Source organism: Dysidea avara, chromosome 13 (genome assembly GCF_963678975.1).
Source record: "Dysidea avara chromosome 13, odDysAvar1.4, whole genome shotgun sequence".
Classification (NCBI taxonomy): Eukaryota; Metazoa; Porifera; class Demospongiae; order Dictyoceratida; family Dysideidae; genus Dysidea; species Dysidea avara.
In genome coordinates, this window is record NC_089284.1 from 762,041 (window position 1) to 787,335 (window position 25,295).

Genomic DNA, 25,295 nt, shown 5'->3' on the forward strand with positions numbered 1-25,295 from the left:
CTAAACAATCACATAAAGATGTTGGAGTTACATTAAGTGATAATCTTGAATGGAAAACTCATCATGACATTATTTTAAGTAAAGCTTATAAGACATTGGGCCTTGTACGAAGATCTTCAGTTCATCTATACCACCACTGACTAAAGTTAAGCTATACGTATCTCTAATCAGGTCTCAGCTCATGTACTGCTCCCCTATCTGGCGTCCATATTTAGTGAAAGACATCAGTAACCTAGAACATCTTCAGAGACGAGCCACAAAGTATATTTTGAACGATTACATTTCCGACTATAAAACTAGACTTCTCAAACTAGAGCTTCTCCCATTAATGTACACTTTTGAACTTTCAGACATCATGTTTTTCATCAAATCTATCAAAAATCCAACCAGTAGTTTCAACATTTCATTTCCTTCTCTACCAGTGCCAGATCAGGAGGCTTCAAATTACATCACAATCCCTCCACCACTAACAAGCAACGACACTTTTACTTTGTAAGGATCTGTGAACAGAATCAAGTCCCACTTCTGGAATCATTTCATTCATAACTTTGACCCCCTCAACCCCCATACACTGCACTACCACTGTCCCTGTAGTCGGTGTGTTACTGATCATTTCTCGATTAACTACACACTGTTTTAGACAATTTATCATGTGTTCCCTTATTATTATTTTATAATTACTACTTTTGGCTGTAGGAACAAGCCTACAGACCTTTAGTACACCATGTGTATTGTCAATTCTTGTATCTGTATGTGTATCTAAGCTCATGCTTGTATGTGTGTACTATAAAGCATTAATAAATAAATAAATAAATAATGGAGTAAGTTATAAACGTAGCTGAATGCTTTATTAGGGTGACTGTTTTATCAGAGTATCTCGATCTCGCATATGCTACACGTAGTTGGCTTTGGAATCATAACTCAGTGGTTTGTAATCCGATTCTTCTGTACTACAGCACGGACTTTCTATGATAATTATTCCTGCCACACACCGATTTTCAGCTCACTACTCTAAGCGGTTTGCCTGGTAGGCGTGAAAACTATTAGTTTTTTTATTCATAAAAATCGATCGCGTAATTGTGACACAGGTTGGGTTTTGTGTTATATCTCGATGGCCTTTAACTGGATTCCTTTCAAACCACAAAAAGGCACTCCTACGATAGTTACTCCATCTACATAGCAATTTTCAGCTCATTTCTTCAAGCAGTTTACCCTGTGGGCGTGACAGACCTTCGACCTTATTTTATGCAAATAATTGGTCATAACTCCATGAATGTTCATCGGATTCCTACCAAACTTGGTACTGAGATTTGCCTTAATGAGCCTTTAAGTGTGCCAAATTTCAGCTTGATTGGAGCACGCATTCGTGTTTTATTTCGGATTTTGCAAAGTGTGCGAAAAGAAGAAGAAAAAAACGAAGAAAAAAACCCATGTTTTGGCCGCTCGTATCTCGGAAATGGCTGGAGCGAGTTTCTTCAAATTTGGAATGTGGACTCCCCTACCTAGCCGGCACCTCTGCAGCAACTTTGGTTTCAGTCGGATAAGGAATCACGGAGCTACAAAGGTGTGAAAATCGTGTTTACTTTCTTCCTGTAAATGTACTCACGGTGTGGAGCGCCGGCTTCTTGGGCCGCACGACACACTACCGTGTGTCTTGATTTGATCAACTTGTCAAATTGCTTCGGTCAGATGGTTTCTCATCACTTGCTCAACTGTTAGACAAATTGGAAAAGAAATATCATGAAAGAACAGCACCAAAACCATACAGAAAATTTTTTTCTGAAATTGCAAGAAATATGCCAGCTTGTGGAATGGTGCAAATTGCTGGTTGTAAGCAAACTTGCAGCACACTCCATGCAATCACTAAGAAATCCATTGACATATTTTCACCTAAAAATCATCGTCTTTGGAAAGATCTCTCTGAGAAAGCACCTGTTATTACATCCTTTCTCATGTTATGCCGTAAAGATTTGGATGGGGAGATTTCTAGTGAGATACTGGATGTGTTAGGCCACATTTTGACTACCCTGCAAGCTCCATTTAAACTTCATCCACCAGATCCAGGTTATTATCCTCAGCCTGACCCCACAAATTGTCTCAGTTACTTTCCAAGCTTACCACAGTTACATGGAAATGCTGCATATGAGAAAGATAAGTCACGAACAGCACCAGAAACAGATAAATGCCGTAAACGGAGCTCAAGCCATCCTACTCTTGCACCCGGAATTTTTACTGTCTATTGTCCTCATTCTGTATGCTATGGATTTGAAATGTTGACAGAATGTGAGTCTCCATGTCATCCATTTCAAATCTTCAAAACTCATTTTTCAAAGCCACCTGGAATGATTATATATGACAATGCATGCAGTCTCCATCAGTACTGCCTTAACAGAGAGCCCATATTCTTCCAAAATACAACTTTTTATGTAGATCGTTTTCACTGGAGGGGACACATTGGATGTTCTTCTGGTTACTGTTTAGATTAATACTGCACTATGGATATAAAATCGATCAATTCACAAGTTAATGAACAAGCAAATTTTGGTCTGCAACGGATAAACGGACAGCTTGCATACATGAATTATTCAAATTTCATTTTTCATTTAAAATTGTTTCTTGCTATCAAGAACATGGACATCTGTATCAAGCAGAAACTTTGACTGTAAAGCTCATTTAAGTTCACTGCATTAGATGTATGTACAGATCTAGTAGTGATAGAAGTTTTAAGCAAAGCACGTATTAATAATAACATTCAGAAATCATTGATACTACAAGTTACAGAAAAAATGCAGTAGTAAGATCTCTGAAATCCACCACAAATAATCAGTTATTGTAACCTAAAATTATCGCTTATGTCAACCAGCATCTTGGCACTCCCAGAAACTGCTATTTAATTTTGGGAACTATAGATTTCACAAAATTGGAAATTTTGACTATGGTTTCTTAAACCGCAACCTCTTGGCAGTGCATAAGTTGCCACTTTTGGCTTTCATAAAACAGCCACAATCATCCTTTTTTGAAACCAGCAGTTGCCATTTTTGGCTGTTTGTAGACAGTGTAAAAGTTGCCAAATTTGGCTCAAATAATTGCCATTTTTGGCAATTTTTGGGCAGTATTAAAGTTGCCAAATCTGGCTCCGTAACATACCTGGAACTTCCACTGCACATAGGCCCATTGTCTGCTGTTCTTTTTCCATTTAGTGTGTCCTGTTCTAGTCAGCATTTCATTAAACCAGCGAAGAATATCTGTTGAATCAGCCATTCCTTTGTTGCTATCAAAGCACCAATGATTATGAAAGCTTGAAGCTATTAGCTTTTCTGTCTTGTTCAGTGGTCCTTGCAGTCTTTCACAATGCTTTCTACCTGTCACATTTATATCCATTTGTGAGCAAAATTGACGATCAATATATGGAGAATCGTAAAACTTCACAGAAACAGTGTCACTAAAAGTAACATCCTTAAGAACCTGTAGAGAAGCTTTAGTTCCACGGTGATCGTCACTTCTCAAGATGCCACATAAGCTATGTTCTTTGCAAGCCATCTGCAACTTTCAACCAACTGATGCCTTCCTTCCCAGTTTGAATTAGACATACTGCTGAGAGGAGTAAAGCTTATATAGAAAATTCTTTTCTCTCAGAAATCTCTCAGAATCTCTCAGGGCCATGTTAAACCTGTGCATGTAGCATTTACTCAATGAATGTAACTCTGAGAGAATTTATTGTGAGAGATTTTAAGATGTTTGTGCTGAAGGTGTTAAAATATCTCACAAAAAAATCTCTCAGCTATGCACAGAGGTGTGAATCTTTCACATAAATCTCATACCCATAGTGTTTATTCAGTAAGCACAATTCTGAGAGGTTTTTGTGAGAGATTTTATGTATGCCTTGTACAGGAAATATCAAGACTTTCTTACAAGAATCTGTCAGCTGTGCCCAAATATTTGGTTAGAAAATACTTGAATCCAGTAGTCCAGTCCAGTGATTCTATACAACCCTAAAGATGTGAAAATTTTCCACCTCAAAGTTTTGGATGGTGGCAATCCCCCTCCCCCCCCCAAAAAAAATCATTGAAAATCCTGCTATACGGTAGTTAATTAAGAATGGTCCAGTTTCCATTCCTATAAAATAAACTTTAGTACACTTATTTTGTCTCTGTCAGCAAGTTACGTATACTGTGCAGCTAACTGGAATGTTACTGAAGGTACAATAATTGCTTAACCATTTCTTTGTGTTGTGTTTATTACTAATTTACAGTGAAGCAGCAGCCAACATGTTTGCTTGAAGTGAATGTCATAAACAGTAAGTGCTAGTGATGTTTCCTGTATGTTAATGTTATCTGTAGTTCACCAATTCAGACTTTAGACCATAGTAAGCTAGCTACTGATATAATTTTGAGTAGCTATTTTCATGGCAGTATCTATAATACAAGCACACAACCATGGATAGTGGTAGGGGTGGTAGGCAGGCAACTGGTATATCAACAGAAAATGGCTGAGCAGGTCATTTGGAGTCTCCAGCCTTAATACCACCATGCAGTGTCACTCAATGTAAAAGAAATGAATGCAATAAACACCTGGGAAACTGTCCAAAGGTGCCAATTACTCTAGCCTCATGTTCCTGCAAGAGCATCCCAAGGTGCAAGAGCATTCCCAGTGGCTGGCACATGTCTCTTGTGAAAAATAGTCTGAGCAAATTAGCGGCATGGCTATGGTATTGGTGTGACTATCTATTGATGGTGAAAGTCAACTTCAGTGTTGTGTACAAAATTTATTTTCAAAAATTTTGTCACATTAATTATGGTAATCAATTAACTCATGATACCCCAAAGATATACACCAGATTACTCTAATAGAGCAGTCATCAATACAAGGGGTACAATAAGGTGTACAGGGGTGTAAGAGCATAACGGACAGTATCCATGGAAAGAGAAGTTTAGTGTATGACTTTGAGACCTCAGTAAGTTTTAGAGCATACATTAATAATAGAGCAAATACTGTAATACAACAGTCAAGCTGATCTATCCTTTTTAAATGTGTTCATTTTAACACAGTAAACAGAGCAATCAACCAACTATCTTAAGAACAACGGACGAAATATTGAAGCATTCCTCACAGAGCATAAATGGCTGAAGCCTGTGTCCAAAAGTTTCTTCATACATAAAAATATAATACACACAAACGAAATATAACTGAGTGAAGAAAGCAAGTCATATTCCTTACAGCTTGTATGTGGGGCACTTTAAGTGAGACAACTTTATACAAAGGAAGGGAATTGGAAAAAAACTCATGTACTGCACCAAAATCTCTATCAGGTATTGCATACATTACAGGTACATAGTGAATCACATTAAAGAGGTATTCTGAAACACAGAGGTATATACTAAAATAAATACAAAACCTTTTTAGTACAAATATCACAGTACCTGTTTCAGTGTTATAAATCTGAAAGCTGTTGTTAGACGCACCACATGTGAACAAAAATGTCTAGTGTAGCAGTGTAAAACAAGTTTGTATCACTAGCTTCAGTAAACAAAATTCCCCGTTGCTTCAAGCCTAAAAGAGAAAAGTAAACGCAAACTTAACAACTTATACACTATGGTTATAGCTGCATTCATGGTGAAATTTTAACTCATAGCTTTTGGCCTTTCCAAGCTATACTGTATTGACATATAATTGCTCTCTCACAATGTGTACATTGACAGTTTTCCACATTAGATTATATATTTTTGTGAACAGGTCAACTAATTCAGAGTGTATTTGGACATCACAGTACAGTGTTATATTTGGATTATAATCAAGACAGAGGGTTATGTTCCAATAATGAAGATGGTCTGATTGCAAGTGGATCATGTGACTGCACTGTAATGTTGTGGAAACAGAGTGGACAAAAAAATGCTGAATTATTAGCTCAACGTCAGAGTCTATGAAAAGTAAATTATTCTGTGATTATTTGTGCATTAATTGTCTGTTTATCTGTTTCTATTTAGTAAATTCATACAGATATTGACTATTGGTTTGTACTGTTAGGAAAGTCTACAGTTTGGCAGTCCTCTTCAGTCCACGTTTAAAACATTTCTTACTTTGCTGCCTGCTAGCATGTTAACTCCACCTGTTTTGTAAAAGTGCCTAGAACTACAGTAACCTTTTCTCCACTTATAAACACATTTCAGTATACTTATTCATTGTTCATCTGTCCAATGCTGTGTACAGCAAAATGAAATCTTGTAGCATTCCTCACCACTGCATTTACTCCTCAAAAAGTATTAAGATGTAGCCTGCTGTGTGTATGTACATGAATTACATACTTTCCATTATATTAGGTACTACTGAGCCAATAGCAGTACTAACTGGTCATCATACTCCAGTTGTATCTGTTGCACTGAACTGCAGTTTGGGAATAGTTACAGGTGGAGTTCTGTGTAAGTCATGAAATAAACTAAAACTCTAAACTACAATCTGTTAAAATAGTTCTGGTAGACTAGTATGTTGTAATGCAGTGTTTGGTGTTTGTACTGTCATCAGCAGAAATACTGTATTTATCTTGCTAAGCTCAATAAACACCAGGTCCTAAATGAAGGCCACAGAGGCAATACCTTAATGCGAGATCTTGTCTGAGATTATAATAGTAGGACAAGGCTTACTACAGTTAATGAAACTCGTGACTTGTCAAAGGGATGTCAACAGCTAGATATGTACTAAAGCTCATAAGGCTAAAGATATCTTTGCATAAGCTATAGCTATGGATATGCATTGTGAAATATGTATTGACAGTGCAATGCAACACCATACACTTAAACTATATGATTTTTGACCTCCAGAGATTTCTATTGACATTAATGTTGTGGATTGAGTCAGCAACACTGTTTGTTATTATGCTGCTAGAGTATATGGCTGCTCTATTGGAGTATCTCAATCTCTAAAATGTGACCGGATCTGTGAAAACCCGGCATAATGGCGCATTTTTTTAAACCTTTATTTTTTTGAATATTTATAATCTACTTAACCAAGTATATGCTCTGTGGCCAAGTTCCAGCCTCGTATGCCAACAACTTGTGGAGCTAGGGTTACAGTCCTACTATAACAACAACAGAAAGATCGATTTGTACAGCAAGTATTAGGAAAATAAATTACTGGCACTTACAAAAACTGTTGTAACTTACGAAAACAATGAAGTACAGAGTTGCAACATGCACCATCATGTTTACCATTAATAGGGGAGTCCATTACTGGGTAAAGTTTTCCTTCTACCACCTTTCTTCACTACATACAGAGACAGAATCAGTGAAGAAAGATCGATCGCATACGATTGCTGTGACATAAACAAATGCCCATAACTCGTGTATCGCTTAGCCTACTGCAAGGATTTTCGAACTCCCCTTGAGTAGATTAATAAGATTTTATCATTAGACCCTTTCTTCACAATTAAAGAACAAAGCATTTAAAAGTTTTACGGAATTTTTTAAATTACATAAATAGTGTACCCATTGCAATCAATGGCAAATTTAGGCTTGTACATTATGCCAGTTTTTTGCAAATCCGGTCACAAATTTAGAGTTCTCATAGTTTTCCATGTTCCCCTTGTGCCATATGCCTGTATGGTATCAAGAAAAGCTTTCAGTATATCATACACAGACATAATCTTCACTAAGATAATTTAAATATGTTTCAAGTGCTTCACAATAATCAAGACTGTGTAACTGGCCCATCTGCTGGAAATACAATTGAGCATATTATAACATAACACAAATGCAGGCTTTGTTTGTTAAGTAGCAACACTAAAACTTTGCATGAAAAAGATAAACATACTCTAATAGAACATTCACAACATTAAAATAATAACATTAGCTAGTGTATCATGTGAATCTACTCGGTACATAATATTGTAGACGAACATCTTCTAAGCACATAAGCAAGTTTAATACATCACACCTAGAAGTGGTAAAGAATTTATATGAGTATTGTAGAGTACCATATGGTAATTATTCTGTAACTGTGTTTGTGACTCAATTGATCAGTCAGTATGCTATATCTTTACCTAGCTGCTTTTGCCTTACTATACAACACTAAAGGAGATCTATTATGCAAGCTTTCAACTACAAGTGATGATGTTTACAATGTTCTTCCGAAATCCACGGTGATCACTAATGATGGAAATGTGATAGTTCAATATGTCGGTGGAGATGGTGGATTAATAATCAGATATTCCTTAAATTATCAACGTGGACTCTAAAAGAAAATATTTTGGTATGTAAAACAAAATAATTATTTTGTGGAATTTTCAACTAGAGTAGGGACCATACCACATTGATAAAAAGTACTGAAACAAGCTGGAGTATTGCATGATATTAAATCACAGTAAAACAATAAGAAGTGTTATATCCCTACTGTGCTCAAGATACCATAAGAAGAGCACAGTAGGGATTAATATCGTGCACTACTCCAGCTTGTTTCAGTACTTTTTATTAATATGCTATGGTCCCTACTCTAGTTGAAAATTCCAATTTTTTTGTGTACTTGTTTGTTATAAATAATATTATGACTGGTGAAACCATGCATACCGAATTAGTGCCACACACCCCAGCTACCAATTATCATCTGAAAAGCCATTACGCTTCGTTGTAGGCTATGTTCAACCCTTTACACAGCATTATGAATCAAGAACTGTTCAAAAAGCACCTCTTTAATCAAAGTAGCCGCTATGAAAAATACAGACAATTTCCATTACGAATGGAAGCCATCACATGCTACTGCCAAATCAATACCTTTTGCTGTCAGCCAAGATAAATGGGACACAAAGGAGGACACTGGTAAGTCCACGAAGAATGCATTGTACATACTGCGGTATGCCAAAAAAGCAACTCTCAGGCTGAAGCGACATTGAACAGTGAAAAAATCAAGCCCATAGCCTTAGCCGTTATCATGTTATGCTTGTCTGAAGGCATCAGGCAGGCAGTCAGTCAGTCAGTAGAAAATTCCATTTAATAATTTAAAAAAAATTAAAATCTGTAGCAATTTGTTGAAAGCGTTTCGGGTCAATTGAAAAGCTTGCTTGTTGGTTGTAACTAACCAATCCTGCCTCATCGTTGTCAAGGAAAGTTAATGCTGGTTTTTGGGTGATGTTTTTTGTGGGTCACGCCTACTCCTATGTGGTCCCTACTATACAGTACTATCATGCTGTATGAGAAGTATAACAGGGAAGTTTAGCAGGAGGTGACTTTGCTACCACAACAGATATGTATAGTCTTCGTTGATCTGACATTATGTCAGATCAAAGTCAAAGTTGATCTGACATGATCTGACAATGAATGTGCAAAGCAGCAGCATGTATATGCATGCCAAGATAGGGGGATTTGTAGCATACCCCCTCAGACAATTTTGGAGTTTCAATGCTTGGAGATTGCAATTGATGAGTATTTCGACACCCAAAACTCCTTCAGCAGCCATGCACTGCATCATTGTTAAGCCACATATATACATATAGTAAATCTATAATGAGTTGATATGATATTATCTAATCAAAAACAGCCAAGCTGTAAAAAAAGGAGTGCGGCCCTTGAAAAGGCTATGGTGAAAAAAGATGTGAAATCCAAGGTGGCGGCCAAGAAATGGCTGTGATGGTAGGTTAATGGTAAAAATTTTAATAACGACAATTCAGGTGAATTTGGTGCCGCTTGGTCAATTGGCACAAAATTCACCTGAATTGTCATTATTAAAATTTTTACCATTAACCTACCATCACAGCCATTTCTTGGCTGCCACCTTGGATTTCACATCTTTTTTCACCATAGCCTTTTCAAGGGCCGCACTCCTTTTTTTACAGCTTGGCTGTTTTTGATTAGATTTCACTTCTTTTTGTATTTGTATACCCCAAAGCCGGCCTATGGCCAGCTTTGGGGCTTTTTAACCTATATATTTTTCTTTACCACAAGAAAAAGAAAAAGATGAAGCAGATTTTATAAACACTTTAACTCATTCTGATTTTATCAGTAAATGTACAAATTATATATATAATGCATATATCAAGAGTTCATAATATAAAAAGAGAGCATATATTTATTACATGTCAATTGATCTCCACAGGATAAATCTCTCTACTGGGTGACTTGAAATGTAGCTGAAATCTCTACAGGGTGATCTGCTTGTACGTAGATGAACTCTTTACAGGATTCTCTCTACAGGGTGACTTGACTCTAGCTGAACTCTCTGCAGGGTTATCTGTTTGTAGTTGAATTCTCTACAGGGTGACTTGTTTGCAGCTGAACTCTCTACAAGGTAACTTCTTCTAGCTGATCTGTCTACAGGGTGACTTGTTTCTAGCTGGTCTCTCTACAGGACGATTTGTTTGTAGCTGAATTCTCTACAGGGTGATGTGTTTGCAGCTGAACTCTCTACATGGTGGTTGCTTTGTAGCTGAACTCTCTAAAAAAGGTGACTTCTTCTAGCTGAACTCTCTACAGTGTGATCTTTTCATAGCTGCATGAACTCTCTACAGGATGATTTGTTTGCAGCTAAACTCTCTACATGATGATTTCTTTGTAGCTGAACTCTCTACAGGGTGATTTGTTTGTAGCTGAACTCCCTACAAGGTAACTTCATCTAGCTGATCTATCTACAGGGTAATTTGTTTTTAGCTGAGTTCTCTACAGGGCGTTTGTTTGCAGCTGAATTCTCTACATGGTGGTTTCTTTATAGCTGAACTCTCTACAAGGTGACTTCTTCTAGCTGATCTCTCAACAGGGTGATTTGTTTGTAGCTGAACTCTCTACAGGTGATTTGTTTGTAGCTGAACTCTCTACAAGGTGATACTTCTAGGTGATCTCTCTACAGGATGACTTGTTCCTAACTGAACTCTCAACAGGGTGATCTGTTCATAGCTGAACTTTCTACTGGGTGATTTTTTTGCAGCTAAACTCTCTACATGGTGGTTTCTTTGTAGCTGAACTCTCTACAAAGTAACTTATACTACCTGATCTCTCTACAGTGTGACTTGTTTCCAGCTGATCTGTGATTTGTTTGTATCTGAACTCTGTACAGGCTGATTTGTTTGCAGCTGAACTATCTACATGGCGGGTTCTTTGTAGCTGAACTCTCTACATGGTGACTTCTTCTAGCTGATCTCTCTACAGGGTGACTTGTTTCTAGCTGAACTCTCTACAGGTGATTTGTTTGCAGCTGAACTCTCTACATGGTGGTTTCTTTGTAGCTGAACTCTCTACAAGGTAACTTCTTCTAGCTGATCTTTCTACAGGGTGATTTGTTTGTAGCTGAATTCTCTACAGAGTGATTTATTTGCAGCTGAACTCTCTACAAGGTGACTTCTTCTAGCTGAACTCTCTACAGAGTGATTGATTTTTTGCAGCTGAACTCTCTACATGGTGGTTTCTTTGTAACTTAGCTCTCTACAGGGTGATTTGTTTGTAGCTGAACTCTCTACAGGGTGATCTGTTCGTAGCTGAACTCCCTACAAGGTAACTTCTTCTAGCTGATCTTTCTACAGGGCGATTTGTTCATAGCTGAGTTCTCTACAGGGTGATTTGTTTGCAGCTGAACTCTCTACATGGTAGTTTCTTTGTAGCTGAACTCTCTACAATGTGACTTCTTCTAGCTGAACTCTCTACAGGATGACTTGTTTCCAACTGATCTCTCTACAGGGTGACTTGTTTCTAGCTGAACTCTCTACAGGGGATTTGTTTACAGCTGAACTCTCTACATGGTAGTTTCTTTATAGCTGAACTCTCTATAATGTGACTTCTTCTAGCTGATATCTCTGCAGGGTGATTTGTTTGTAGCTGAACTCTCTACAGGTGATTTGTTTGTAGCTGAATTTTCTACAAGGTGATACTTCTAGCTGATCTCTCTACAGGATTACTTGTTCCTAACTGAACTCTCAACAGGGTGATCTGTTCATAGCTGAACTTTCTACTGGGTGATTTGTTTGCAGCTTAACTCTCTACATGGTGATTTCTTTGTAGCTGAACTCTCTACAAGGTAACTTCTTCTAGCTCATCTTTCTACAGGGTGATTTGTTTGTAGCTGAATTCTCTACAGGCGACTTGTTTCTAGCTGATCTCTGTACAGGGTGACTTGTTCCTAGCTGAACTCTCTACAGGTTATTTGTTTGCAGCTGAACTCTCTTACATGGTGGTTTCTTTGTAGCTGAACTCTCTACAAGGTGACTTCTTCTAGCTGATCTCTCTACAAGATGACTTGTTTCTAACTGAACTCTCTACAGTGTGATCTGTTCATAGTGGAACTTTCTACTGGGTGATTTGTTTGCAGCTGAACTCTTTACATGATTGTTTCTTTGTAACTGAACTCTCTACAAGGTAACTTCTTCTAGCTGATCTCTCTACAGGGCAATTTGTTTGAGCTGAACTCTCTACATGATGGTTTCTTTGTAGCTGAACTCTCTATTAGGTACCTTCTTCTGGCTGATCTGACTACAGGGTGACTTATTTGTAGCTGAATTCCCTACAGAATAACTTACAATGTAATATAATTGAGTAAATTATAAATGCAGCTGAATGCTTTATTAGGGTGACTGTTCTATTAGAGTATCTCGATCTCGCATTTGCTACACGTAGTTGCGTTTCGAATCATAACTCAGTGGTTTGCAATCCGATTCTTCTGTACTACTGCAAGGGCTTTCTATGATGATTATTCCAGCTACATACTGATTTTCAGCTCATTGCTCTAAGCGGTTTGCCTGATAGACACGAAAACTAATAGTATTTTTATTCATAAAAATCGATCGCGTAATTTTGACACAGGTTGGGTTTTGTGTCATATCTCCGTGGTCTTTATCCCGATTCCTTTCAAACCACAAAAAGGCACTCCTATGATGGTTGCTCCATCTACATAGCAATTTTCAACTGATTCCTCAAAGGAGTTTACCCTGTAGGCGTGACAGACCTTCGACCTTATTTTATGCACATAATCGGTCATAACTCCGTGAATGTTCATCGGATTCCTACCAAAGTTGGTACAAAGATCCGCCTTAATGAGCCCTTTAAGTGTGCCAAATTTCAGCCCGATCCAAGCACGCATTCGTGTTTTATGGCGGATTTTGCGAAGTGTGCGAAATGAAGAAGTAGAAGAAAAAAACGAAGAAATTAAAACGAAATTTTGTTCGCTCGTATCTCGGAAATGGCTGGAGCGATTTTCTTCAAATTTGGTGTGTAGACTCCCCTTGCTGGCCGGCACCTCTCTAGCAAATTTGGTTCCAATCGGATAAGGGATCACAGAGCTACATAGGTGTGAAAATTGCGTTTTCTTTCTTCCTGTTAATATACTCACGGGTGGCACGCCGGCTTCTTGGGCCGCACGACACACTATCGTGTGTCTTGATCCAATGCAATGTTTTCTGACATGTATATATTTGGTTTGCAATCTATAACAATTATAATCATATACTGCAGAATAGTGCTGTGAACCTGCAGACTTTGCTAAAACTGGTTATTGGAAGGTGAATAATTGGATATTGACTGGTTATTGTTTGATTAGCAGACATTATGGCACTAAACATTCCTGTTGAAAGTCCTTAGGGTGGTACCAAAGTGACCATTAACATCCTGCTTTACAATAACAGCTATTACAAGCTCATAACACATGCTTTGAGGTTATGTTATGATGTTAACACCTATCAGCAGGGGTAATTTATGGTTTACCAAGTGGGTGGGAAAAACCAGTTTAAAGGCTTCTTAGCCAATAATTGGCTTGACCTAGACAATACCAGTTCGCAACTCTACTGCAGAACATTTTAAAACCCTTTAGAAGCCACTAAAACAGTGTGTGAATATTTGGTAAGATGATGCAGATTACACTTCAGTGAAAGGTGCAGGTTTGATTCAGACAGTTCATTTTTAGGTACACCTTTTTTTAGAAGCTGACCCTTCTATTAGAGTATATTGATTATTTTTGGTTATAAGATTTCAAGCTTTCAAGTCATTGTAACTCACCAAGGGTAGTGAGCTAACTATGAATTTATTTTCGAAGATGTATTAATTCATTACCTTTCAAAGCATTTCTTTATAGTAGTGTAGTGTCGTGAGTGCTCATATAGGGGTGGTGGGACAGGCACCAGCTAGATTTGAAAATGGACGGGACAATAGTTGAAGGCTAATGGTGAAATTACAGAGTTGGCCACATCACAGTAAAACCAACACAGAAAGCATTTGGTCAATAGATAGAATGATCGTTATGGAAGACAGACGTTATAATTGTATTGTATTGCATATTATATTGGGTAAGTAGAATTCAAGGAAAACGGAACTGAAAGCGGAAACGGGAATGACCCACGGAAAATGCCTGATAAAGGTCATCATGTAATATGCAAGTTGGACAGGTTTGATTTTGTAGCACAATGTTTCTTTGCAGTGTTGTTTGGATCCTTTCAATAAAACAATTGAAACACTCCAATAGAGCAGTCACCTACATTAAAAATACTCTAATAGAGCAGTCAAGAATTGACAAGCATACCAATGCTGCATGTATAACAGGCGCAGAGAAATGGGGGTTGGGGGGGAGGTAGTGGGAGGAGTAACTGCCCCCCCCCCCCCCCCCCCCCCCCCCCCCAACTTTTACAAGTGGAGAGGTAGTGCCCCCTCAATGCCCAGTTGCTAAAGTAAAGCAACTATTGTAGTCATTAGCCAACTTACTTTACCTTGATGTACTAGAGTTTGTGCTAAAAATTATGCAATAATTTTTTTTAAATTTATTTTATTTCAGTTATGCAAAAATGGAATACTGCCCCCTTCCCCCACTTTTGAGTACTGTTCTCCTCCCCTGATGTATATTCCCATCATTTGACTTCTAAATTACCTGGAAGCATTAAGTGACCCTATAATAGGCACTGTCAGTTAACTTAGAGTACTTTTGGGATTTGGGAATCTCAGTATTAATTTAAAGTTATAATAATGTTTAATGTTATAGTTTCAGAGAAGTAGAGAACTTTCAATATTGATGACTCAACTACAGGTGCGGATACAGACTTACAGAAAGGGGGGGTCAGAATGAATTGAAGCACTACATTGTCTGGTTTAGTAAGGTGAGACCAAAAAAATAAAAAGGTCGCAGCCAACTGACAATAGCTGCCCACCTCACCAAGTATGCATTTATAGCTGATAAAGTACATAAAAATTCTTACATAGCTCACTACACACTGCTCTAATACTGTGACTTCTTATTAGAGTGACTGCTCTATTAGAGTATCTTGATCTTGGTATATATACAATTTTTTTTTTGTGGGGGGGGGGGGGGGGGGGGGGGGGGGGGGGGAAGTCAAGAGCCCCCCATGACCCCCCCTGTATCCACCCCTGCCTAGCTAGTCTATAATACCTATGACAGCTATAGTCCATTAATTCACAAGCCATCAATGTGGGTCCCTGGTGGGATAGGTAACAATACATTCTTGACTGTTCTATTAGAGTGTTTTGATCGTTTTAGCAAAAGGATCCAAACAATGACATTGTGCTGCAAAATCAAACCTGTCCAACCTGTATCATTGTATGATGATCTTTATTAGGCATTTTCCGTGGGTTGTTCCCATTTCCGTTTCCGTCCTGTTCCTGTTTACCTTGGATTCTACTTACCCTATTATATTTATGTGCCATTGTCTGGACAGCCCAAGTTGGTCATGTGGCTTGTAATGGAGTAGTTTGTAATGGAGTAGTTTGTAATGGAGTTTGATTTAGATGAAAGCACAAGGAGGGAGCCTAAAGGTTGCTGTTTACCTGTTTGATGGCTTGTTTATTCTACTATAACAATAACTACCACTTAGTTGCTAGGTGATAATGGGTTTTTACAGCCCAGGGGAGTGACCATGAATGCTCTGTAGTGACTTCCCCCTATGCCCACTAAACTGCATAGCACTAACTGATAGCAATAATAACTTGAATTTAAGCTAGTCATTTAGCAAAATAGCATGTTATTCTTAGTTATGGACATTTCTGAGATATGTACCAGATAAGAGAGGTTCCACGTGCACTATACCAGGTTAAGTTTCTTCTTACAACTTGGTAGCTTTACGTCAAACTACAAAAGTTTGGAGATGTTTAACATACATACAGACCAATTTTCAAATTTTTACCTGTTTCCCTGTAGGCGTGACAAAAGTCTCTTTGTACGCAAATAATCATCTTTCCCTCTGTAGATTTGTCTTCTTACGCTCTTAAGACAATAGGGATACACGTTTGTGTTTTGTAACAGTTCTTGTGAAGTGTACAAAGAAAAGGTAGAAGGTAAACCCAATGAAATAAAGGGAAAAAGAGAAATTGAGTTGAAGTTTTGAGGACTAATACATATGGTGATTTTGCTCGAATTTAATATGTGCAATTCAGAAGGTGGAGAGCATTTGCGGTGTAAAAGTATTCCATTTGTGGAAGGAAACATGGAGTACTACGTGAAATTTGCATATTCTTTGTTCCTGTCAATATTCTTCCCACAGTGTGGTGCACCAGCCTTCATGGTACAGTCACACAACACAATACCATAACTTACTGAGGATATATAGACTAAGAAGAATAACTAATAAAAAATAAGCTAAACTTCTAGCTATGGACAAAATCAACAATAAATAAATAAAAACAATTCATGTGTATGCATGGCTGAATTTTGGCTGAGAAGATCAAAGGAACTATATTGACTGTCAATAGTATCATACAAGAATCAGCTTCATACTTCTTTCCTGTAACCTTGGTAGTACAATATTGGTTAGGTATAACCAAGCCCAAAAGTGCCTTAGTGCAACCCAAAATGCTTCCAATAAGTTGCTACAAATTTTTAAACTTTATTATTTAGTGGTATTTTCTGCTGACTGACTGACTTGATTTTTTCACTGTTCGACATTACTTCAGCCTGACAGGTGTCTTTTGGCATACCACAGTATGTACAACGCATGTATCATGGACTTACCTTTGTGCTCCATTGTGTCCTATTTCTTTTTGCTGACAGCCCAAGGTGTTGATTCATGATAGCAAAAGATGGCTTCCCTATGTTTGTAGGAATTGTCCATATTTTCTGTGGTGACTGGATTGATTGCAGAGGCACTTCTCCTACTGTTCTCCATTGCAATGCTGTGCAATGGTCTGAACAAAACTGAAAGTAAAGTGTTATGGCCACTTCACTTCGAGGCAGTAATTGATAGCTGGGACACACATTCAGATGAAAAGATTAACTCTGGCACTATTCTTTCTTTCATACGGGATGAGTAGGTTCATTAGTCATTACAAAAAAGTAAACAAATAGAATTATAAGTTCAATTAGGGAACATAGAAAAAAAAGTAGAGAAACAAGGGAGATACACCTGCTGATAAGCTAGTGGACATTTAATTTTATATGACTTGCTTGTTTACCATGCATTTCAGGCTTATTCTCGGCTGGAGGACCATCTGCCTTTCTGTAGCTGCAAATAGCCCATATCCAACATATTCCTCCATCATAGGACCTACTTGTATCACTGATGCATAACTTATTTGCAGCCTAAGGATCGTTGGCTGCTTGTTTCTACTAATAGCTTTTAAATTATAATGTCCTGCAATAAGCTCTCTGGGACCTTTCCACAAAACATAGCTGTTGCTTGATCAACTAGTAGGCCTTGTGGTACACTGAGACTGCAAACTCAGATTTTTACACCAGCACGTTGTCTAGTGTACCAAGTCACTAAATCATGTGGAATTCTCTTTAGTGGATAAGTGTATGACAGGTGGAAGCTAATTCATCCTACAGTCTCTTACAACACAGAGATCAGACCCTACAAGAACATACATTTGACAAACTTTGTTTTCCACAATGACGTCTTTGAATTAGGGCTGGGATGAATATTGAAATTTACCTTCGAATATTTGCTAATAAAATGTTCAAACATTCGAAGCTTCGGTGTTAGCTTTCAAGTTACAGGTTATCTTGTATTTATGCACATCCTTCTTAGGTTTTATCTTTCTAAACCTATTTAATAAGTTTGTAAGAATTTGTAAAGTGCATAGCAGCAATACTGAATGACGTAATCAATCAGTTGCAAATGGGCGTGTCTGCTATACTTCAATCATGCACAGGTAAACACCAAGTAATGGCTAAAAGAATGCTTTCCATGCATTATCTATCACTATAAGGTGTTTTAAGGCTGCAACTATGGTAGTAAGCTGAACTTCGATGGTTTAAAAATGGGCGTGGCACACAAAGATTGATCACGAACAGACGAACATTGATCACACAAGAGGAATAAGCAGCTGCAATGAAGATAATGATGTTTGTTTGTAATTCTTTAGTAGACCATGAGTGCATTACGAAGCTTCGAAGGACACTTTTATAATTCGAAGTTTATTTAACCTTCAAACCGACGGACCATTCAAAGCTTCGTCCCAGCCCTACTTTGAATCCATGTTGATTACTTTGATTTGCCAGTTCAGACAGTGGCTTTCTTTTCTTGTAGGCTTAAACATTTATTGTTCTGTGTTTCATTGTCCATAGTTGCACCTTTTTCCTGCTTCTTCACGTGTATTACTTTGTGCTGTACACATCATCAAACAGTCAAACACCATCATATCAATAAGGTCTGCTTCAAACCCGAGGAATAGCTAGACATATTGGTACCTTTGTCAATACCTGAGCCTGTACCCATCCATTCTCCAATTGAACTTTGGATAGTATTTATACTCTTGCATGAATCAAGCTAGAAGAAATCACTGTATCGCTTTCTCATTTCTAATCCTGCTTTTAAAAATGCTAAGCTAGCTAATTTCAATAAACCAATCAAAAAAGATTCGTGCCAAATGTGAAATATAGTACTCAGCTTTGCCTTGTGCTACTGCTATAGTGGTCTCAACCCCTCATACTATATTTCACTCCCTACAGTGCTAATACAATTGCATGTCCTCTAAACATGACTGCTAATAGTGATTGATGACAACTACTTAAGGGAAGTGGTTCACCAAAGTTGACAAATTGATGCAATTGACAATTTTATATCTCAGTAATAATTATTTATATATGTTCTGACCATATGCTAGTAATGTACAAGTAAATCTCCAAACATTAGTATCACCATTATCTGGTGCTGCCCACCCTTAAAAGTAAGAATCTGGTAAAATTGTGTTTGACAGTGTGTGTATGCCAGATGATTGCCCTGCAAGGCATTGTGTTGCCAAGGCGACTTGTGTTTGACATATGGCTGAACTTCATTGGCACACATTAATTGGCTAGTGTGGAATTTCTGTGCTAGAACTGATATGGGATCTGTATTTTACCAGACCCTTACTTTTAGCAGAGGCGGGCAGTGCTAAACAAATTTTTTGCCTCATTTATTGTTAAACTGTTAATGTGTGTACATAGTATGTTTTAACTTGATACATCAAAAACATAATGGTGAGCTATAGGTGTTAAAATGTAAACTGTACAATAATATGTGCACCGCTGTGAACTCCACGACTGCTCTGATGTCCCAAGAACAGGAATAATGTGGGGCTTACTGTTAGTTAAACATGCCTCTCAGCATATAGGAAACCAATGGGTGACTTCCTATCCTGTTCAGTACACCAGTGATGCCACTTATGCCAGGCTGTGTTTTAGGCATTGTTAGTATTTCCACTTCCTCAATTCAATGTCAACATCTGGAGAGGGTGTGGTCACTTGTCTGGGTTAAGTAGAAGATTGTAATCCATTGGGAGTACTTGGTAGGCCCATTAACATTGTAAGAAATTGTGAGTACCAAATGATAGTTTGGTCAGTTTCTGCCTGTTGATTTTGTCAGTTTTGTAAAATCATAGGGAGCGATGAGAAAACTACAAGCCTAGTGGATTGCTATTAACAACTCAACCATGTCATAGTCCGGCATCATTTCCTCTTTTCAACACCAGGATCACATGAGAAGGATCATGTGCCACAAACTTTGCATGGATACATCATAAAAATCCTAAGTGTTTTTTTTTAGAAATTTGAGCTTCATTGCCACTGGCTTTCATAATAATGTAATCAGGAGTACAGTCAATCTAAATAAATATAGTGGTCACTCAGAATTGGTACTGGTTGTAATTGCATATTCTAATGTTTAAGTGCCAGTCAATTGTGTTACTGTGTATGTGTATCTTTTCCACCCACTCACACTGTGCTGCATGGCTATGCATTGCATACATGCCCTATTGGTAGGTTGTCCCGTTGATGATTGCTTGGTTGCATGTGCCCCGGAAAAAGTAAAAAATAATGATGTGACAATAATAAACTACCCCTCCTTTTATTTCCAAGTTGGAAATCTCTTCTGTTAGTAATCCTCTCCCATTGTGTCCAGGATGAAGTTCACAGCTAGGACCTACTCTCTGAACAGGCTATTGATATAGAGGCAGGTGATATCCCTTCACTGTGGTGAGAACCTAGGGATCCCTTGTAAGAATCTCTCAATTGTATATAAATACGGTATATAGTCTGCTAATAACTGGAGCAAGTCTGTGTGTGGCATTATATGAAAAATCCAGATGTAATGGTGTCAAAGGAGGTGACATTTGAGTTAGAATTTCTTTGATGGGGCTGGTGGTCAGTAAGTCTGCCTTGTCCTTGCCACGCCCCTGCCTCTGTATTCATGTTAAGTTGTTAAGGTTACCCTGCCAATGCCCCCAACTTTTAGCAGGGCTCCTTCAATTGGACAATAGATGGTAGGGTGCATGACATGTTACCATAGTACCATTGTGAAACTGATACTAATTGGGCTAATGAAGCATCAGATTTTACCTTGTTCTGTAGACATTTGATGAATTCCTGCTAGCTTGAGAGGGTCATACTTTATTCCCAGCGATTTATCTGCAAACTGCAGTTTATTGGTCCTTCTCATTTGTGACAGTAACTCATTTGCATTTCCAAGGAGTATTAATGATCACTGGACTATGTCTAGCATGCCATAAATATTTTTTGTTGTTGCATTAACATCTTCTAGCAGATTTTACTCAATGAGGTCAGATCACAAGCCTTTAGTTTTGCTGTCCCCTTGTTTTGAGAAGCAAGATTTGAGGTAGTCCTTCACGAATTGGTCAACTACTGGCCGTTTTGCTACTGTGGATCTCATGTGCCTTATGCATTGCCGACCTGTTAACTTTGCTCAGGGTATGACAGAAGTGCTTTTTTCTAGATAATTTGTAATTACTTGTTGCAAGGTAAACGTGTTGTCTTTCTTAGCATCTAGCATGTTGGGGTCAAAGTTCTGTGGATTTTTTGATGCACATGAACACTGTCATCTACATGTAAATACTGCTGCCCATGTTGTTGGCGTAATTCCAATTAATGCCTATCTGTATCATAGTCTGCATCCTCAGCTTGGTTCCCCTAGCTGTAACAACAGGATTACCAACTGACGTGACTGACCAGTGGGACTTCAGAATCAGCGTGTTGTTAGATTTTGAGACTACCAGATTGGTGCATTTGCACAACCTGGTACATATTTGCATAGTCAATTCAGGGTGAGGTCCAGGCTGGTCACTAGTTGTCATATGCTATTTACTATTGCCCAACTTGGTGCAGGATGGTTAGTAAATGTGCCCTAAGAGCATCTCTTAATGAGTCATTACCTGAGATATTGCCTCTAGGGTCTTCTCCCGTTTCTTTTCTACTTACAATACACCGGCCACATGTCTTGTTGCTAGTATACAAAAATGCTGAAGTGGCATCATCGTGTTAATACAGTAGCTTTGAAATGCTGTCATGCAAGGAATGTAGGGGCAATACTATCAGTTAGTTAATCACTGTACCTTGTACCTGGACCTCTGAAATACAATTTACCATACTGGGTATATCCTCTATTGAACTAGTACTTGTATGTGTGTTTGAGTGTATGTAATACATACCAATCCTTATAATATTGTCAGCATTTTACAACTGTGTAATATTTTTGCTATATAGGCTGCACGTGTGATATGGATAATGCTGATGTAAAGTCTCTGGCCAGTGCTGCAGTATGTTTTCAGGATCTGTGTGTTCTTAAGGAACGTGAGAATCTATGAAACATCCTAATACTAGATTATGGAAGGTTTAGTAGGAAACAAGAACATCTAGATGCTGTACTGAGTTGCAATTGTTTGAACAAATATTTTTATGTAGTAATTATCAATGAAGCTGGTCATTGTTCAGATGTTATTAGTTTTCCACCCACCTTAAAGCAACAGAATTGTTCAATTCTTGAAGTTCCACCTTCATCACTTCGAAATGTTGGTACTATTCAAGATCACGTTGTAACACAAATGCTGATGTTTCTCCAGCAATAGCATTGCCGTAGAGCTTATTATTGTTTGTCTTTAGATAGCAACTTTCCAGATGGATCCAAAATCATGGAACACACTGGCTATGAATATACTTACTGTACAGTGATAAAATCTGTTAATAACTTTGTTTATTTAGACAATTAGTTCCACTTCAGAGAAATTGATGACCCTGCTAAAATGACCATGTTCCCTCTCCTTAGAAATGATGTGCCACGTGTGCCATTCACTGAAAATTCTGGAAAGCTACTTTTCTTTTGCCTGGGAGAAAAATACTATGGTATACCTGTTACATCACTCTGGGAGGAGTTGAAACAGTTTGGCAACAAGTATTCTTTACATGTTTCAGTAACCACTGCTTTTCCAAGTGTAGATTATGAGGTACAGTGTCTATATACTGTATAATAGTTTTGTTATTAGACAATCATACTCTGTAGCTAGCTTTAAAAAGAAAAACGAAACGAGCAAGTAAAATGCATGCTCCAAAGCCAACTAGGGAGTTCTGAGGCTTGCAACTATACCAAAATGATTCAACTTAAAAATAATGCTTTTTGATGATTTTGTCCTCTTAACCAGTAAAGATAACAAAACATACAAATAGTATAATTCAAAACAGACAAGAGAACGCTGCTATCAGAATACATAAGTTAGTTTGAGACGGGGTGTTATATCAAAGGGTGACAACCAAGAAATGGCTGCAGCGATGACTTATCGCAAAGTGATTGCATAATTATATCATTGTAGCTGTTACTTGGCCATATCCAGAGTGAATTATAATGGTTGGCCATCGGACATTTACCGACCAATTAGCTCAAAGACTGCCCAATTACTTACTGCACTGGTCAAAGATGGCTGACTGATTTCTGCAGAAAATTGATATACTCTAATAGAACAGTCAGTGACTCTAATAGAGCAGTCGACCAGCTTTTAAAAAGCTGTACCTAAAAGGTTCAAAAAATCGAAGAAAAAAATTTGGAGAATTGAACCCTGCACCCTTCAATGAAGTACAATTTGCACCATTCTACCACATGCTCATACACTGTTTTAGTGGTTTCTAAAGGGGTTTTAAATGTCCTGCAGTTAAAACCATAACTGATATAGATACAGTACATGTCACAAATCATCACATTGGATAATTTCATATCAGATCAACATAATGTTATTATCACAGATTTATTATGTATGTGGTTTAACAAATGTAACAGTGCATGGCTTCTGAAGGAGTTTTGGGTGACAAAAAATAATCCTCTCTGGCCATATCACATATTTTTCAAACCAGGTCAAGTGTATTGTGTTGATTGAATTATGTGAGGAGTTATCAAAGATAGGAGCAACTTTCAACATTAGAAAAATGGCTCTTTGCTCTTGATTTTCCATCCATGCATCCAGACTTGGAGTACTAGTCAACTGCCACCTGCAAACAAAATTATGAAAATGGGTGTGAAATGAATCAGTACTTATAGCGACAAATAATTAGTAGTGGCTTTCTAATCACCTTAGTAGTGTATTGGACTTGGCCACCCACTGCTTCATGATAGGCATTATATGGAACCATATATGCAAAATAGCTATAGTCTGCTATATATATTATCCACCATGTGGTGAGATCTATATAAATGAAGCTGAAAAGCCATCCATCTGACTGTCTGCATTCCATTTGAGTTCACACACTTTTCTCACCAGCTGCTGAATGTATCAAAGCAGTTTTTGTGTCAATAGAAATGTGCATCATCTTTGAGTAATAGCCCATATTTTATAAGTTTCCAAGTGCTGCTCTTTCATCTATGATCTGTTGAAGATAGTAGAGCACTGTAAAAACTGCAGATACACAGCTGTAGTGTTTGTGCATCGACCTCTTAATCCAAATATTCTGTCAGTCCGTAGTTTGATCCAGCACCAAGACTTTAGTCACCTTTGTTATATTTTTTACTCTGGTTTCTAAATGGAGTCCATTGAATGCGATTGCATGTGATCATTAATATTTGAATTGTGGTGATATGCCAAAGTAAAATTGTTTTGTGCTAAGTGACTTGAACAACATCAAAGGTGAGTCTTAGTATAGATAGACAGCATAAGCAATGTTAGCTGGCAGCCATCTTGCCCATCTACCATATCACTGTTTCATGTGAACCTAATACCACCTTAACAGACTGGATTTATTGAGTGAAGAACACATGTACATGGCACATTAATTGCTGACATTTGTGGTCATAATGTTTAGCAACCTCATTGTCATGCTCTTAGACTATTGATTCCACAAAATGGGCCAGGTCACATGTATCTTTATCATTCTTCTGTAACTGTTAGCTATAAAGGCTACTGAGATGGAGAAGAGAGCAGTTTTATTTCTGGTGGTGGATTAGGTTCTATGTGATAGTTAGACTTCAAGATACAGAATTTAGTAACCCAAAAGGTCCTGTGTTGCAGCGCCCAAGAAAAGAGAGGGCACTACTACAGGATCTGAGTGTTTCTAAATTCCATAGAATCCTGTGTTTGAAGTCTACCTTATTTAGACCATTATGGCCAGGTATAATGCAACTCCAATGTGATGCAGAAAATACTATGCTTTAGAGATAAAATACTTGAATTTCATTGGCTACTTAGATCCCTTGCTTTTGTCTCAATAGATCCTCAATGCTAAACACAACAATTACATGCCTGTAGCATTGGCAACCCATGGGTGTTTAACTGGAAAACGAGTGCCATATCAATTAGAGTGACAGTTTCTACTAATGAACGTCATGTTACAAGCAGCTGTGAAGGTACAACAATGAGCTGGGATGTTTGAGGCTTCATGTACAATGGGCTCATGTCTTACTGAGCTACTGTGCACAGTTTACATGTACATATTATGTACATATGTACACAGTACATACAGTCTTCATCATTGAGCTGAGTCCTACAAAAAGCTTAAATTGAAAAAGCGGAGATATGATTTTTCTCTAGTAAAATAGCATTTCAGCCAACCAGATGATTAGTGATGACAGCAAAGGTGTCAATGTGTGGTTAGTGCTTCATTGCAAATCCAGGAAAAGACTATGTACTTTTATGGGTTCCCTATAGGAA

General features: G+C 37.9%; 1 long non-coding RNA gene across 1 annotated transcript; it reads left to right on the forward strand.

Annotated features, from left to right (window-relative positions):
* The first annotated feature begins 4,170 nt into the window (after positions 1 to 4,170).
* On the forward strand, positions 4,171 to 22,505 carry LOC136243701 (uncharacterized). Its single transcript, XR_010694963.1, has 5 exons — positions 4,171 to 4,297; positions 5,734 to 5,927; positions 6,318 to 6,416; positions 8,037 to 8,241; positions 21,874 to 22,505. It is a non-coding gene; the product is annotated as an uncharacterized lncRNA (long non-coding RNA).
* Positions 22,506 to 25,295: the final 2,790 nt, after the last annotated feature.